Genomic DNA, 16,906 nt, shown 5'->3' with positions numbered 1-16,906 from the left:
AATCATTATATCAATAAAGAAAGTCAATCGTATATCTGTATCAAATTGGAGAGAGAAGAATATGAACAATGCCACGTGTCTATCAGTTATAGGTAGAATGGGGCTTGTAATGTAATGATACAGAATCAAATTAATTATAGTTTTTGCAGAGTTGTTGTTTATTGTTAGCCTATAGCTTTGTTATTGATTAAATGCACACAGTTCATATTGTGTCTACAAGCCTCCTAATGGACAGTTGCAATCATTCTTTTCACTCAAGGGCGGCATACATTTAATATTTATACGAAATAACGAACCCATTTATCTGCAAGTGTATTTTCAACGGGAGAGGGGGGGTTAGGGCTTCATAATTTGCAGCTATTTAAAGCCTTGGTTTTGGTAATGAATTATTTTGTCATCTCGACTGTGATGAGATTCATCTTTAATAACCGTAACAATTATTTTATTAAAAAGAGAAGCCATGCATTATGGCTATCGCGCCAAGGTCTCAAGCTGGAAGGAATTCTCATTAAGAGCATTATATTGCCCCGGTGCGCTTTCAGTCGGATGTCCCGCTGAAATTACATTAGGTGTCAACAATGTTTGTGCTGGAAGTAAGCAGTCATATTTACAGAGGCTAGCTTTTTTTCATTTGCCGCCTGACACTGGCAGATGTATTAAAAAAGATACTAATGCCCCTATCTGATTAAGTCACTTGGAGAGAAACTCCTCCAAAGTGTTGACTTTTAATATGAGGCAAGCGCCGCACTGTTATCAATGCAGACATAAATCTTTATTCCGAGATGAGAAACTTTTGATTGCTGGAGATGATTACGTGATTTATGTAGTTGGAACACAGGACCCTTATCGCGCCTCATCCCCAACATTTAGATCCTCTGCAAACTATGGGCATCAGGTTGTTTGTGTCATGATTGATTTATCCGCGTCCTTTCATCTACATCCTGTGTTTCTTCTGATGGCTAGCGTGGTGTGCAACGTTGTGCTGTATTAATGGTTCCGTGCCCAGGGTTGCTGCTAATGACATGGTTGTAATTGTTTGTCAGTGTGATAATGTGTGATTTCCTATTTCCATGTGAAGTTGGGACATGTGATGAAGGAGGGATCGTGTCAGGAAGATAAAGTGCTGTCATTTGTCAGCAGCTAAATGAGCTTCTCTGCAGACATCCTCTCAGTTTTCAGCGGCAATATTATATTCACAGATCTCTTTTCCTTTTTGGGCTTTGGGCCATGATTTCCACATTATTCAGTACATTGAATAAAAAAGGCCACAGAACCTGAACCCACTCCTGCTTGTTTCCACGTGTGAAGCGCGAAAAGCCCAGATTAGGGCGGTTTTCTTTGCGCGGAGCGAGAAAAAGTCAGAAACTGTGAAACCGAGATTAAGATCAAACAAAACACTGAGATGAAAGTTTCATAAAGTCTCTGTGCTGACATATAGAATCTCTTAACTGTATTTCACTGAAAGACAGAAGTGAAATTACGGAGTGTGGTAATCTACTATTCTTAGTCTTTGGCAGGAGTCATCACTTCCTTAAACTTCACATTTTTAACACCGGGAAACCATTTCATCATCCTCATGTCACTGTATACTTTTTTCGATTTTCTGATTTCCTCTCGTTGTGAAGTCTTTTTCCCCCAGCTGACAGTCAATAGCGTATTTGTGTCCAGTGTTATCTCCCTGGTGATATCATAAACTTATTAGGTACATAATTGCAGCAATTCAAGGACAGGATTATTGCCTTCATACTTTACAAAGTCTTTGATGTAGAACACCCCCCCCCCCCCCCCCCCCCCCCCCCCCCGAACAGACTGCTTCTGTTTCTTATTAGAGCGACTCCATATTGTGGGGTTGGGGGCAGATCCTTCCTAGTTAACAATCTAATGAGCTAAACAAGGCAAACAAAGGGGAGGTGTAGTGAATGGGTCTCTCGAGGGAGCTACTTATTGTCCCAATTGCCCCTCTGTCTTTTCTCTCCACTCCATATCGATTCACGTCTTCATCGGTTATGCTCCGTCCACTGTGGCACACATGGGCGCTGTAATCAGCTAAATGTAGCCTCTGCTTTCTTATTATTACCTGGTTGCTTAACACTGATATATTTTTTTTTATTATTCCTTTCAAGGACAAATGGTGCAGGAGAAGGCAGATCCTGTGCGAAAGTCCCTGAGCTCTCACCGAGCGGCAGATCTCCTTTCAGCGCCAGCTGTTCTCTCAGATACACCGGGCCGCGCTGAAAATTCTCTTAATATAATTCTGAGGGCTCGGGAGAATAGGGCAAAACAAGCGTGCCAGCGAGGAGAGCGTTGAATTTTTCATCAGAGGGGCCCACAACTCGCTGAGTTAGTGGGCAGCGCTCTCATTCATGAGCAGATGTTCGGCGCGGTTATACTCTGCAGTTAATGTGAACTTGTTGGCCTCCCTGCCATTGGCTGCAAGGACGTTGGCAGCGACCTGGCATCTGAGAATTACTCCCAGTAAAAAGGCACAGGCCTGGAAAGCGTAGCCCCGGCCCCTTTTTTAGCCTCTTCTCAGCCCGGGAGCTGGATGCTGGTCAGGGGGAAGGCACTGACAGCCCATCCGTCTTCACGCCGACAGTGATGAAACACTCGCCAATGTTTGCTTGGGGAATAGCACTGAAATTCCTGCAGATGATTTCCACAAGTTTTATGTTAATATGTAATGACTGAGGTGAAACATACTGTGTGTGTGTGTGTGTGTGTGTGTGTGTGTGTGTGTGTGTGTGTGTGTGTGTGTGTGTGTGTGTGTGTGTGTGTGTGTGTGTGTGTGTGTGTGTGTGTGAGAGAGAAACATGAATACATGAAGGTTCATACTGACCTGCTGTTAGTATGAAACAATTACACACACAGAAGAATGATTCCAGTAGCCTGGAAAGAGGAAATTCATTGAAACAAGGCACCTGCGAGGGGGGTAACAGTTTGGCCCTGGCTGGTGGCTGAAACCAGCTGGTGCTGTGGTCAGCCCGGTGGGCTGTATCCTCTCCCCCAGCCTGGTGCTTCAGACATCTGTGTGGCCAAGCTGCTCAGTTTGGGTTTGATGTGGTCGTACAGATCTGTAATAGTTTCCTCCAAACCCGTATTTGATGTAAAGTGTCATTAACTGGACCGAATGGGTACGTGACATCGAGTTTCGCGGGCGGCGTGCCAATCATCTCGGCGTGTGTGTGCGAAAGTCATCACAGTAAAGTTGTGCATATGGGACTTAAAGAGTGTAAATGACAAGCTCTTGTTTCCGCTGCACGTCTCATTTTCACTTCATAATTGGTCGTTTTCAGGTTGGCTTTACGAGAGTGAAACTAATTAGTGTTTCTAAATTCAGCAGGAAAAAAAAAAAAGTCAGTCGGGTTGATTGTTCTGGTTTCCTCTCTTGTGTCAGGCGCTCAACAATAAAATAAGACTCTAATCATTTTCAAATTGCTCGTATTTTTAAACCCCAGCGCTGAATGTCACTCCCGGTCTCCTGGCATTTTGTTTGGCAAGATCAGGGAACAGCGGTTGCCCTCTCGCCTGTGTGCTCTCTTTGTGATTCGTGGGAAGTTTGGACTTTGGGGGGCTAGTGGAAAGGAAAAAAAAAAACACAACAATGCGTTGTGTTTTAGGTGGGGTTTGTTTCTGCTTTGATTGGGAACGTCCTGCTGACAGGAGCAGCCCGGCAAGTTTACAGTAGCTGTGACATTGCCGTTACCTTTATTCAAAGCGCTCCAGCTGCAGCGAGCCCTCAGGAAGCCCAGCGCGGGCCCACATGGGCGGCCGGCGGCCCACAGAGAGGAGAGCGAGCCCTGTTTGAGTTGGCAGACGCTCCCCTCTCGGGGAACTTTTGCTGCCTCTGCAGAAAAGGCCAGTGGCGGCGGCTCTGGTGGGGCGGCGGTGATTCTCGGGGCAGGATGGGCCTTTTCCACCTCTCCTTCCTTTCGGGAAACACATTTTGCCGTTTCTTCCGTGCGTGTGCAAACAGAGGGAGGGAGTTCAGACAGAGGGGCCACGGGACAGTGGGACGGAGCGACGGTGCTCGGCTGTGTGTGCGCTAACGTGTGGTGATCTGAAACGGACGGTTTAACACCCCGAACAAGCCATTTCTGGTGCGGCTTCATTCATATTGAGTAAAAACACCAAAGAGTGTGCTGGAACACTTACCCTATTTTTATTTTTCCATCAACACTGCAGGGATTCAGTCTTCAGAAGCCAGTAATTAAAAAGAGCTGGATCTAAGGTTAGGGAGGAGCAGTGCTTGAATGCAATTCAAGCAATGCTCAAATTAATTTGTTCTCGGTTACAGGTTAATTTTTTTTTGGGGGGGGTGGTCATAATCATAATAGTTTGTGTTTGAAGGGCTGAATACGTATCCACAAAGGAGGAGGAGGAGGAGTTGTCCTCCCTCTGCTAGAACATGACAACCAACACACAAACGCAATCTTAAGTTGACAAAGGTGATCATGGAAAAAGATTTGCTTTTTGTGAGTCACCTTCAAGTTTCAAATGAAATAGAAAATAAAATCTTTCTTCCTTTCTGTCACCCCCGCCCCCCTGACTTTCCTTCCTTCCTACCGCCTCTCCTCCCCGTCTTCTCTCCTCCCCTCCTGTCTGCAGCCTGCCGCTCCAGCCAGGAGACTCCAGTGGTGACATCCTGCGGAGCCAGAGATCAAAGTAAGTGGTTCTAGTGCGTGTCAGTAGACGTCAGCATCGCAAGCGCACCGATCGCATATTAGCTTTACATCAAACTCCTCATCCCTCTCTAACTGCTGGACGCGTTGGTTTTTTAATGTGAGGCTGTTGCATTGAAATTGTTACTTGTTTGAATGCCCCAGAACAGTAGGAAAGACGTGCTCAGGCACCGATTTTTTTCTCATTTCCTGACGCAGTTGCATATTTTTACGTCACTTTATCATGCTCCACCTGACGGCAGTGACACTGCCCCGACAGCGTGACCCCTCCCGCCGTTGACCGTCGAAAGTCGACGGTGAACCCTGAAAAGCAAAGAGAGAAATTGCAGATAGTGTGCCCGAATCATGTCTGCATCCCCCGGCTGCCCTAGAAGTCATTACTCCTTGTGTGGTGTATAAACATGTCAAAAACAAACAATGACCCTGGGCAGACTGCACACCGCAAAACAATTTCAAAGCCTGCAGTGTAGTGTAAACACAAAACATGGCTAACCTTCATGCAGGGAAGACTTCACCTTAAACCTGCTGTTTGTTTTACAGTCCCCGTCGACCTTGGCCAGATCTAGTTTACGTCTCTTCGGTTCTTTTCAGGTCGATGGAGCTCAGGTTCAGTGTATCTCAAAGGTTCATAATGTTGTGTTTCAACTGGGGTTGCTTATATATATATATATATATATATATATATATATATATATATATATATATATATGTATATGTGGAACGCATAGTAATACATGCATTTTAGATTAGACTTTATATTGTTATTTCTCTTTAAAATAAATAAAACAAAAACAAGTGGGCGAAAAAATACCCACTTGGCTGGTGCGTAGATTTCCCTCACAGGGACCCCTACGCGTCGAATGATGAATATTCATATCCCTGTTTCACAGACCCTCCTGCCTCTGCGCTGCTCTCTTCACACCGGGCCGGGGGTGACTGTAGGGTGATGTGAACCCGTATCTTTTTAATAAACCCCAGCTGCCGAATGATCAAATGGTGTCTCTAATTAAGGCCCGAGTGTACGCCCGTGTTAAAATTCTCCCCGGAACGCTAACAACCTGTGATACATTTCCAGAGGAATTTGTTGTGCAGGTCACCGAGAAGGCGGGGGGGAGCTGAGTGTTCGCGGCTTCGGAGGGAGGAGGGGCAAGCCAACATGTTGTTCACATCCGCGTCAGATTGAGGCTAATGAAGGCCAGGCTGATCCTTGGATGCAAGCCTGAAGTAAATGATCCCTATTTGAATATATTAGAGCCCCATGGCGGCGTTGTGCCCCCTCCCCTCCTACGTATTGCCTTGTGGTCCGACGAGGCCAGTCTGGATGGCGGTCACGGTGTTCGATCAGGTGGGGGTTATTCTCCACAGCTGTACTGTTGCATCGACTCGGTGGTGAGGAGCGGCACGCGCTGATCGTTTCCGTGTTAGTGTTTCGCCAAAACATTTCTGAAAATGGAAAGTGTGAGTGTTTTGTCATTTGACAATGTAAATGAGCCAGCTCTGATTTTTTTCCCCCCACCTTCTGAAGAGGAACTGTATTTACATAAAGGACCGGGGTTTGGTATTTAACACAAAATGTCTGCAGACTCAAGTTTCCACATTTTGCACTTATTTTGTAGGTTTATTTTGAATGAATTCACTTTGAAATCAAAATCTTAGGAATAGTCACAACAGAATAAATTGAAAGATTGCAAAGAGTAAGAGAAAAGCAAAAAAAATTAAAATCTCACAGAACTTTTCATTGTAATTTATGGCCACACTTTGGGAGTAGATGTATTCTAAATGTGTAATTACAAGGCACTTTTGAATATTGATTGGAAAGACAAGGACATAGAAATGAAGCACACTCCTTCTCGGCTACTGTAACACCCCATTAATAAATACCTTTCTGGCTCTTTAGTGCTGGGCTCGCCTCACGCCGAGTGAAACAATGTCGTTTGATTTCCGCTGATATAGCATGTGTACTTCATAGACGGGTGGATTGGATGGATCCAATTAGCCGCGGCCATCGCTCATGTGTTTAAGCTGACCGTGGGAGTCTCGCCTGGAAAATATCTTTGATTTTGGTAGTTTTGTGAAATGCTCCTGCAAAGTACTTTTAAAAGCCCATAAAGAGCACACAGTGTAGAATGCAGCCGTGATGGAGATTTGATTTACAACTGTAGCAAATTATCTCAATTAGCCGTGGGAGGGAATTAATTGATTTTCAGGAGGAAGCGTACAACGATGGGGAATTCTTGGAGGGATGATAAAGTGACCAAGATCCATACCCTTTTCCTTTTTATATTATACACAATCAACACTGCAGTTACTCCTGACTTTTACTTAAGGTTTCATACTGGGTTTATTAGCAGATAATGCATCTTTTAATACAGAGCACTCACAGCCACATCCCTGCAGGCGATGAGGAATGATGGCCTGTGACAGCCACTGCGCAGGTGCACATAGCGTCCCGCGAGTCCTCCTGACCTTCCGCGCGACGCATACCACGCCGGGGCCTGTAAACGCGAGCCCTGCTAACGCGGGACAGCGAGACGAGAGGCGCATTTTCCCCGGTCGTGCTCAGCTCGCAGACGGGCACAACACAACATGACACGCAACAGATGTGTCACACAGGCTGAAATCAAAACAGCCGTCCGGCGCGGTGTCGTGCACACCATCAGACGCGGCTGCTGTGATGAGGCGGGGAGGCGGGCAAGCTGCTGCTGGCAGATGAGACAAGGCAGCGCCTCTGCTGCTCCCAGCTTCCTGTCTGCAATAGGACAGGCCTGTTTGTAGGCTGCTTTGACACTCCTAGTCACTTTGTCAGCGGCGGGCGCTTTCACTGCGGCTCTGATCACACGTGCACGTTGCATTCAAAGAGTGTCACATCAGCTGTGTGACAGGTAGGCTCCCGATGAGACAACAGCCAGAGGCGGTGTCCTTTTCAATATGCGGCATGAGCTCAGTCGCAGAGTTTGCTAAGACAAAATATCACATGACATCATTTTGAATGCTCTTTTTTTTTTTTTTTCAATCTGAAAAGAAGTTGGTAGCACCGAGCTTTCAGTAGTGCAGAGAGGGCCTGCGCCGAGACATTGGGTATTAAAGTCCCTCCAAGTCCGTCAATGATGTCCACTTCATGCAAACTGACTGTTGCGTTTGACAGATTGAGTAGCAGCTGGCGTTGACTTCATACAAGGAAGCTGTTATTGATGTTGTCAGCGGCTTAATCTGCCCATTGCCACTGCCCCGTAAGCAAATAGTGTACCTGCATGTTAAGATGGGGTGGAGAGTGGGGTGGGGGGTGGTGGTGGTTGAAATCCATCATCAGAACCAGTGAATAAATGAAGGTGCAGCAACAGCTGCTTGACTGATGGCGTACTACAGACTGTCACCCCCACATCTGTTTACCGCTCCGACATCCACACGAGTGTTTATATTCACGGGTGTAATTGAGCTATTTTCCCGAGGGCAGCTGTAACCCACACTAAGTTATATCTCAACTTTCCATTAAAGCGTGGGGGGGAATTTTTTACCGATAGTAATCATGCCCTGGCAACGCTGCTATGTAAATATGGCTTATCAGCTTTGCCTATTTGGTTAAGTGGCACGGACGTGGGTGATTCACGTATCCATGCTCTGTGGTTCTGACACAGGTCCACGCACAGTAGTTATTTGTTAGGGCGAGTGACTTAGATTGTTAACAAGTATGTATGCGGAAAGAGCACGGCCGTGAAAAATGATGGCGTGTCAAACTAATATTGTGTACAAAGTCTTCGACCTGCTGTCGGGGGCAAACTGATGCGTCTGCATTCAGTTTACACAGTATATGGAAATCGACATGGGAATATCTAGATCTAAAACGCGCCATTTAAATATTCAAATGTTAACACCAAACAATAAAATGGATTATGGCTTTCAGTATTTGCATACAACTTTGTTTGCTACTGTGCGCGTGATACAAGGAAGAGAGAGGGAGAGAATCTGAGTGGAGGATGTAGGGAGCAAACAAACAAGGCCTTTGTCTGTCAAATGCAGGAACATGTACAAACTTTGAATGTTGGTTCTTAAAAAAGAACAACCTACCATGTAACGTTGAGTATCGGTATTATAAAAAATTCATCTGCATCGGTTGTTCAGATTTTTCTTTACATACCTCAACACGACATTTCACATCACTTAAAGTTTCAGATGTTCGCTGACTTTTTATATCCTGGTTGAAAGGGCATATTTTACCCCAAAAAACAAAGTAAAGATTATGCGAGGCGCTCAGAATTTGGCCACGACTGAAAAGGTACTGCACCTTGTGGCTTTTTTTGGCAGAGCAGAGCTTCTGGTGCAAAAATGGAACTTCAAAACTGGGCTGAAAGCCAAACAGTCTTTTTTCTCTCTCTTTTTCAACCAATCACATTACAGAAGACGCTACACAACAAACACATAGAATTTGCTGCTGGAGAAGCTGCTCGTTTACAGAAGTGAATACATTTAAATAATCCAGTATCTGTCACACGCTTGGCATACTGACTACTTTTTGACAAATCATTTCTCCTCCCAATAAGTGCTCCTAGCAGAACTTTTGCCACACAAGAAAGCTTAATATCTTCAAACAGCCTATATGCAATATACAGAAATTGCACCCTTAGGCTCGGGAGAAACAAAACCGTAACAGGAATCTTGATCAGAAAATCTTGTGCAACTGCTTTCTGGTCACTGGGGGGCCTTTCTGTGGAAGGAATTTTACATTCTCCATTAAAAGCAACAGTGGCTTCTTTTGGATGTATTACATATGCTCTGTTTATTTGGCATGGATGTATTGTTCATGCAACAAGGTAATTCAAAGTGCTTTACAGAACAATAAAATAATACAGTAAATGTATACAAATATTCAATTTAGGTGCGAAAGAAATAAGACAAGTGGTTCACAAGATATAATAGAAGAAAAACATTTATAAAATAGAATACAAGGACAGTGCAATGGAATGTGGGAAGAGTAAAAATACGTTAAAATCATAGGAAAATATCAACAAATAGAACTGTCAAAACGAGTGCCAACCTAGATTTCTTAAAAAGCCTTGTCAAATAGAAATGTTTAAAAATCATATTTAAAAGATTTTAGTGTGGAGGCGTACCTTGGATTTTCTGGAAGTGTATTCCAGACATAAGGAGCATAAAAAAACAAAAAGCTGACTCTCCTTGCTTTGTTCTGACTCTGGGAATAGTAAGCAGACCAGCATCTGAAGAACTGAGGGGTCTGGCGGGTTCTAGGAGATCCCAAATGTATATTGGTCCCAACCCATTAAGTGCTTTATAGACATGCAATAGAATTTTAAACTCAATTCTATTGAGTTCAACAAAGCCAAACAGGGTAAGTGTCACCAACAGAAACATGATGTGCAAAAGCACGAACATGGTTATTTGGTTTTTGGGTATTTAGTTCTACAGTACATTTTTAGAAATAAACAGCACATTACACACAATTATCAAGTCTTTTCCATCACTCTCCTCCTCCCGACACTCTCTCCCCTCATCGTCTCGTCTGTCAGACCCTCAGCAGACAGACACAGGGGAATGGTGAAAGGAAGAGGGACAGAGGGGGCAGGAAAAGGCCCCGGCCACCGTCTGACAGGGTTAAACACAGTGAAGGATTGGCCCGTCCAAGCAGTGACATCTGTTGCTAGCATCAACACGTGCTGTAATTAGGTGAAATCTTAAAAAAGAAATGTCATTCTATACGCTGAGCAATAACAGCCGCCGGTTATTAATAATTGAAAGAATAAGGGGTGGGGGGGGGGTTACTTGATGCATTGTGTTTAAATTTAGCTGGTGTCATTGTCCAGGAGTGTGATTAATAGTTTATCAGTCTCAACTGTACATTGATATGATATATCTCTTTCCATCTGTCATTAAAGTGCACGTGGAAATTGGTTGACTTTTCAATCAGGCAGCAGCCCCCCCCCCCATACACACACACACCGGGAAAAACAGGAAAATGACAAAGGAAATAGCAATTGAGATGTACAGTACTCACATATATACAGGTAAGGCAGTGACCCAATATAGGACATCATTTGTGGAGTAAGTCTTTCCAACACTAAGCCTCTGCATACCTTTCATTTGACATTTTTTTTTGCTATTTAATAATTGGATTGAGACCTTGTATAAGGCCCATGCATCCTGAACTTGGAACAAGCCTGAGGTGCGTAGCGGTGAAAGGGAGTTGTGAGCGAGGGGCCTACCGCAGCGGGCTTGACCAGTGAGCCAGAGATTGGCCTCGCTGTCAAATAAAGATTATGCCTTTATTTCACCATCTAATCCCTGTAAATCTCTCGTGTGGGACCTTTGGCAGTGTGGGGCTTTTAAAAAAGTGCAGAGGCTTCACAGTCCCCATGTCGTCTTTCTCTGGAGTGTGGAGACGACCGCCCGTGGTCCCGGGCTAGTCTGTGCGTTCGAGTCTGGTTCACAAACCAGTTTAAGGTGAAACCAGAACGTTGCTATGATTTCATTTTCATCATGTTGTGTTTTTAATCACTCACTTGAGATTGTTTGCTTTCCCTGAAGAGTTACATTCAATTTGAAGTTGCTGATATGTTTCTGGCATTTTATATTTTGCTGTTACTGTGCCTTTACTCTTTTTTTAGCTCCATTTTCTCACATTTACAAAATTTAATGTCTCCAGTTTTTTCCCCCCTCTCAACTGTGCTGAACATTCTTTTTATTGAATTATTAACGTGTGTACTGAATTATTGAAGGATGGTAATTTCTGATCAGATTAATATTAACTCCCTGTGAAATATTAATGACTAATGTTAAAAACGATGAACTTATGGAACTATTAATGTAATCATAAAAAGACATAGCTTAAAAAAAAGAAAAAAGTGGCATTGAGTCAAATGTGCTCGGCCTGCTCCAGTCCCCCTTTTTGAATGCACTTTCCCTTGAGGTGTGTGTGAATATGAAATATTGCAGTGGTCAACTTTGTACTTGGACATTTGGCTCGTGTCATTGGCCAGTCCTGCCCCAGGGCTGACGGTGGCGTCACGGGGGGGAAGTTTACCAGCGTTTTTCTGAAGGTTATTTTTGTCACCTTGTCCAAAGGCGACCTGAACTGTGGCCATGGGGAGAAATTACAAAGATGTTTTGGTGTTAATATCGGGCTGACCCCTTTATCACCCCTCCTGATTGGCAGAGCTCCACTGACACCTCTACTCTGTGCTCCGCTCCTCGTCCCAACTCTCGCTCTGAAGGCCGGTGGCTAAACTCACATGAGGCTATGTTGGCTTTACCATCTTAACCTCGTTTATTTTATTTTTTTTTACTGTAGGTAGCATTAAGTGAATTTCATAGTGAGTCTAGAGAAGGTGGAATCCAGCCCTTTGTAAGTTTTGATTAAAAACTCTTAAGATTAATGATATTCGGCAAAGATTTGATATATCATTTGTCGCTCTTTGGCGTGTTATTACGATCTTCCCATTGTATTCATAAAATATGGAAATCGGGGGAAAAAAATAAACCATTATTGAAACATAATAGTAAGCTAGAAAATATGGCTACATTAATTATGTTTTAAATGCTAATGCCAGTGAAGAACATAATAACGGAGACATGAAAGCCTCCCTATTCAAAATCTGATAGCCAGGGAGAAGCAAATTATTTCAAATATTTGATATTTAAATTATTTTCAAATGAACAGATACATGAGTCGAGCGGCGGCGAGTAGTTTCCCCTGGTGATCCTCCAGGCTCCTTTGTTTCCTTGGTGTGTCTCCAGCTCATTAATGTTCTAAGCATGTGAGAGAACCAGACCATACTCTATAACCCATAGCTGGGTGACACCTCGGGCCCAACACACACGTACAGTACACACACACACACACACACACACACACACACACACACACACACACACACACACACAAAAAAATCCCTCAGCCGTTTAAAGTCCACCGGCTCTTTCAGGAAGTGATGGCCGCCGAGCTGTCCTGATTAAAATGACAATAGTCTAATTAACTCGACCTCAGTGTCAGCGCACTACAACGGCTGACGGCCCGCCAGTTCCTGTTTGAAAACGCTTTGTCTCCTCGTCGTCCAAAAATATGACTTTTTCTTCCTCACAGCAAAATGCCTCAACCCCATTTGACGAGATTCGCTAATGGCAATTATTTCTCGTAAGCTAATTAAATCTAGGCAAAGTTTTCCTTTTTTTTTTTTTTTCTTTCTCCCCCTCCTCCACCATAGAAATCCTGACTGTACAACCCTCCGGGGATTTGTCATTCGGGGTGTAGTATCACAAGCAACTTCAAGCGATGTGAGGCATTTAGATTATACTCCAAAGTGCTGTTGTGTTGTTCAATCTGATTTCATTTCAAGCATTTTTCAATCATAGTTTTTTTTTTTTTTACCACTTCACTTCAGTTGTGTGTATGTGCGCTGGTCTTGGTTCCCTCAGCTCTCACCCGTGGCCTCCGTCAGTCGTCAGGCTCACCAGCCAGATAGGGAAAGGCCAAAGATGGCACCGTCAAGCAAACGAGTCTATTTCATGGCCAGAATCGTTCACCCTCTGCGGCTGACAGCATTTGAAAGTGAGAATTTACTTGTGCCCCCACGATTCCTTGTGCATTATTTGATGGACTCATCTGAAGTGCAGAAGAGAGAGGAAAAAAGAACAACAGCATGAAAAAAGAAACCTTTAATGACCGAAGAAGAAACCGGGTTTTTGTTCTATTATCCTTCTGCTGGTGATTAAGGTCTGCGGGGAGATAATTACGCTTTAGTCTGGAGTTAATGAAACGAAAAACTTCTCTTTTCTTTTGAAAGGGAAGGGCAGATCTTTTGTACTGCTATCTGCAGTCATCTCCCAGCCTTGACAAGGCGCACAGAGGATTGGTTTTTGTTTTAAGGTTGCAGCCCCCTCTGCTGCCTGTCAATCTGAGGCTGATATGAGGGATCTGTGAATGAAGCCAGAGTCAACGAGGTCTGTCTCTGCCGCGCTGTCGCATCTGCCCGTCTGTGAGCGTCTTGGCACGCATGGCAAACATCAAACGGATACATCACAACAGGTCATCTGGGAAATGTGCTGATTGGAATAGAATGGGCAAAAAGTATTTTAATTCTAACTACGACACGTCGTAGTGTTGTTGTAGCACTCCACTTACAGCATGCGAGCATGTGTTCGCCATCGAGTGACCCCGCTTTGTTGGAACAAAAAAAAAGGAACGTGCAGATTTGAATTTATCACACAGCAACACAGGAGCCATATGTATCATCTGACTTCAGACGCGCCCCCCCCCCCTTTTGAACACACGGAGGTGTCGGCCATTGTCTGGTGAACCAAAGCATAGCCGCGCAGAACACAAGTGGTGGCCAGAGAGCACATATTAAACTGTCCCGTTCACAACTGGTGTGTGTGTGTGTGTGTGTGTGTGTGTGTGTGTGTGTGTGTGTGTGTGTGTGTGTGTGTGTGTGTGTGTGTGTGTGTGTGTGTGTGTGTGTGTGTGTGTGTGTGTGTGTGTGTGTGTGTGTGTGTGTGTGTGTGTGTGTGTGTGTGTGTGTGTGTGTAAATTCCCCCCTCCCAAAAAAAAAAAAAAGAATAAATAAATAAATGATAAAAAACAAGGCCTTCCTACAGCACTCTCACATTTCATCATCTGTTCTCCAGCGCCAGGGTGCTCCGGCACAAGTTGGCCACTCTGGATCCATCTGTTGTTATTATTTTCCACTGATAATTGGCTTGAACAATGGAATGTCTGTGTCCCCCTTCGCCTTTGAAACCCTACACGCTGTTTATTTTCCAGAGGTCTCATTTTTGGGCCCCCCCCCTCTCTTTTACTCCCTCTCACCCATCAATTTCTGCCTCCCCCTTCCCTTCACATTGTGTCGTCCCCCCCCCCCCCCCCCCCCCCCCCCGTAAAAAAAAAGAAGAAAAAACTGATCCACTGAGACAGTTTCACATAAAGATGACAGCTACGATTGGGCACATCAGTATGTGTCACTCGACGCTCTCCAGATTCTCTGTAAGGGCTCAGCTCCCACTCCTTAAAGTTTTTTTTTTTTTTTTTATTGTTTTTTTTTCTTCAGCTGTGACGGCCTGGTAGTTTTCTGCAGGAGTTTCCCCCAACACCACATGCTTCTGCATTCCTGTTTCTGAATGAGAAAAAAAGCAGAGGGTGAGACAGATAGATGAGGAGAACAAGAGAGAAGGAGGAGAGAGAGTCTTTAGAAAGAAAACACATGGAAGGTGGATGTTGGTATAATAAATCAGTTTTACCCGCTGATTAAAAACCACCAGTTTCCACCAGGAGGTGTACGGAGGAGAAGCACATGTAAAGATGAATAAAAAGGAGCACAAGGTGCACACGATTTAATGAAAACCCAAATCAAAAAATAAATGACCTTCTTAAATTAATTAAATGTGATATTGTAAAATTTAATCAGTGTTTTAGGTTGTAATTAAATAGTTTCATGTTACAGTCTTCATGCTCTGGTTACAGTTTGATGTATTATTTCTTCTTTTTTTTTAAATATAAGATTGTTAGATTTCACTGACTTTTATGAACAATCCGACAAAGTAATTAGCAAAGTTTGTTAGGGGATGTGGACGACTTCTTGTGTGGTATCCAGAGAGGTGTGACACAATCATACATTCTGTATGATCTGTATAATCTTCTGTTTTTGTCATTAAAGACATATTTGAGGACTGGGGAAGTATCCCCCCCCCCTCCCTTTTTGTTCTGCCTTGTGTGACCGTGCCGGCGTTCATTTGTCCTGCCTGCTCTTGTCTAATTAAAAGAGGCCAGGACAGGTAGGGCTCTCAGCAGGCATCTGCTCCGTGCCCGTTCTTCATTTGCTGAGTGTTTGTGTTTATGCAAAGGGGCCACTTCCTGCATATTTAATCCAGAGCAAGGCACCAGCTTTTGTTGTGTTTAGACCACATACCTTCAGTCCCTCTCAACACTGCAGTTCGGGCTCCAGTTCACACACACATACACACACACACACACACACACACACAGTCTCTCCCTCCCTCTCTCTCTCTCTCAACTCTCTCTCTCTCTCTCTCTCTCTCTCCCTCTCTCCCGTACACACACACACACACACTTGTGCGAACACACTCAACCACCACACGCTACTTCAACTACTCCGTACCTGCTACTTTCACTGGAGGCTCTCTCTGTCCTTCAGAAGTGGATTTCAGAACAGTGGGAGCTTTGGAGGGGAATCTGCATCAACATCGTCGATTCATGAACATGACGGAAGTCTGTTTCGCTGTTCATGGGTGAGTCTGTAAAGATTTCATCGCCTTTCCACTCTTTTTTTCAAATTCATTTTTCCTCCTCCTCCTCCTCCTCGCCATTTATAGGACGCTGGTGGACGCATGTGCGCGTCCATGTGGGTGTGTTCTGTAAGTGATTGACAGAGTCCGTGCACAGGGAGTATAGAGAGAGCAACGGGTTTTACTCTGGGAGAAAGAGTTACAGCAGCATGTCCAGGATTCAGACGCAATCTAGTGTAATGTTGCAAATTGATGAAGGAAGTCGATGAAGTATCTAATGAATGCAAACAGTTGTACGCGGAGCTCAAATCGTTGTTTGAGTAATTTAGTAAGCAGTGAAAATGAGAATATTTGCAGCGTCCAGGATGAGAATTTGCTTTTGTTCTGTGACTTATCTGATTGTAAACTAAACTAAACTCAATATACTCTGGGTTTGTACTGTTGGGCAGGCAAACCAACTTAACTGAAGACATCCCCTTGGCTTTTGGGAAATTATTATGGACATTTTTCACCACTTTCCAAAATATTTTAGACGAAACACTGAACAGATTAATCAAGAAAATAACTGAAAGATCCTTTTTTACTGAAAACATTACATTACATTCATTCTGCTGACGCTTTTGTCCAGAGCGACTTACAATCATCGAGGCAGGTAGCATTAAGGGCCTTGCCTAAGGGCCCCACACTGGGGTGACCTGGAATCGAACCCCGACATTCTGTCCCAAAGTCAGCGGTGTAACCAGCTACAATTATTTGTGGTGTGTCCGTGGTTGTCATTTCAAAGAATGAATTTAGCACAGGGATTAGAGGTATACCCCGGTCATTCACAGGGCCTAAAAGATAAGAGAGCCAGCATGAGTTGGCATAAAAGCCCACACCTGAGCATCTGTTTCCTTTATATATTTTTAATACAAATGAATTGCGATAAGATTAGAAGAATGAGGAAGAACACGGGAGATGAGAGCGGAAAAAAATCCCTG

General features: G+C 44.1%; 1 protein-coding gene across 13 annotated transcripts in view; it reads left to right on the top strand.

The window, feature by feature from the left end:
- The window catches only part of foxp1b (forkhead box P1b), a 152,683-nt gene that overhangs the window by 30,195 nt on the left and 105,582 nt on the right, over positions 1 to 16,906 (top strand). For 12 of the 13 annotated variants that reach the window (XM_047332984.1, XM_047332996.1, XM_047332992.1 and 9 more), the window contains one exon: positions 4,606 to 4,662. The gene's annotated coding sequence lies outside the window, so the exon portion shown is untranslated. Of the gene's footprint in view, positions 1 to 4,605; positions 4,663 to 15,749; positions 15,930 to 16,906 lie in introns of those variants that run through there. The other variant, XM_047332990.1, reaches the window with a different exon arrangement.

This window comes from Scophthalmus maximus, chromosome 6 (genome assembly GCF_022379125.1).
Source record: "Scophthalmus maximus strain ysfricsl-2021 chromosome 6, ASM2237912v1, whole genome shotgun sequence".
Classification (NCBI taxonomy): domain Eukaryota; kingdom Metazoa; phylum Chordata; class Actinopteri; order Pleuronectiformes; family Scophthalmidae; genus Scophthalmus; species Scophthalmus maximus.
The sequence above is the reverse complement of the archived record's forward strand: the minus strand, read 5'-3'. Positions and strand labels throughout refer to the sequence as shown.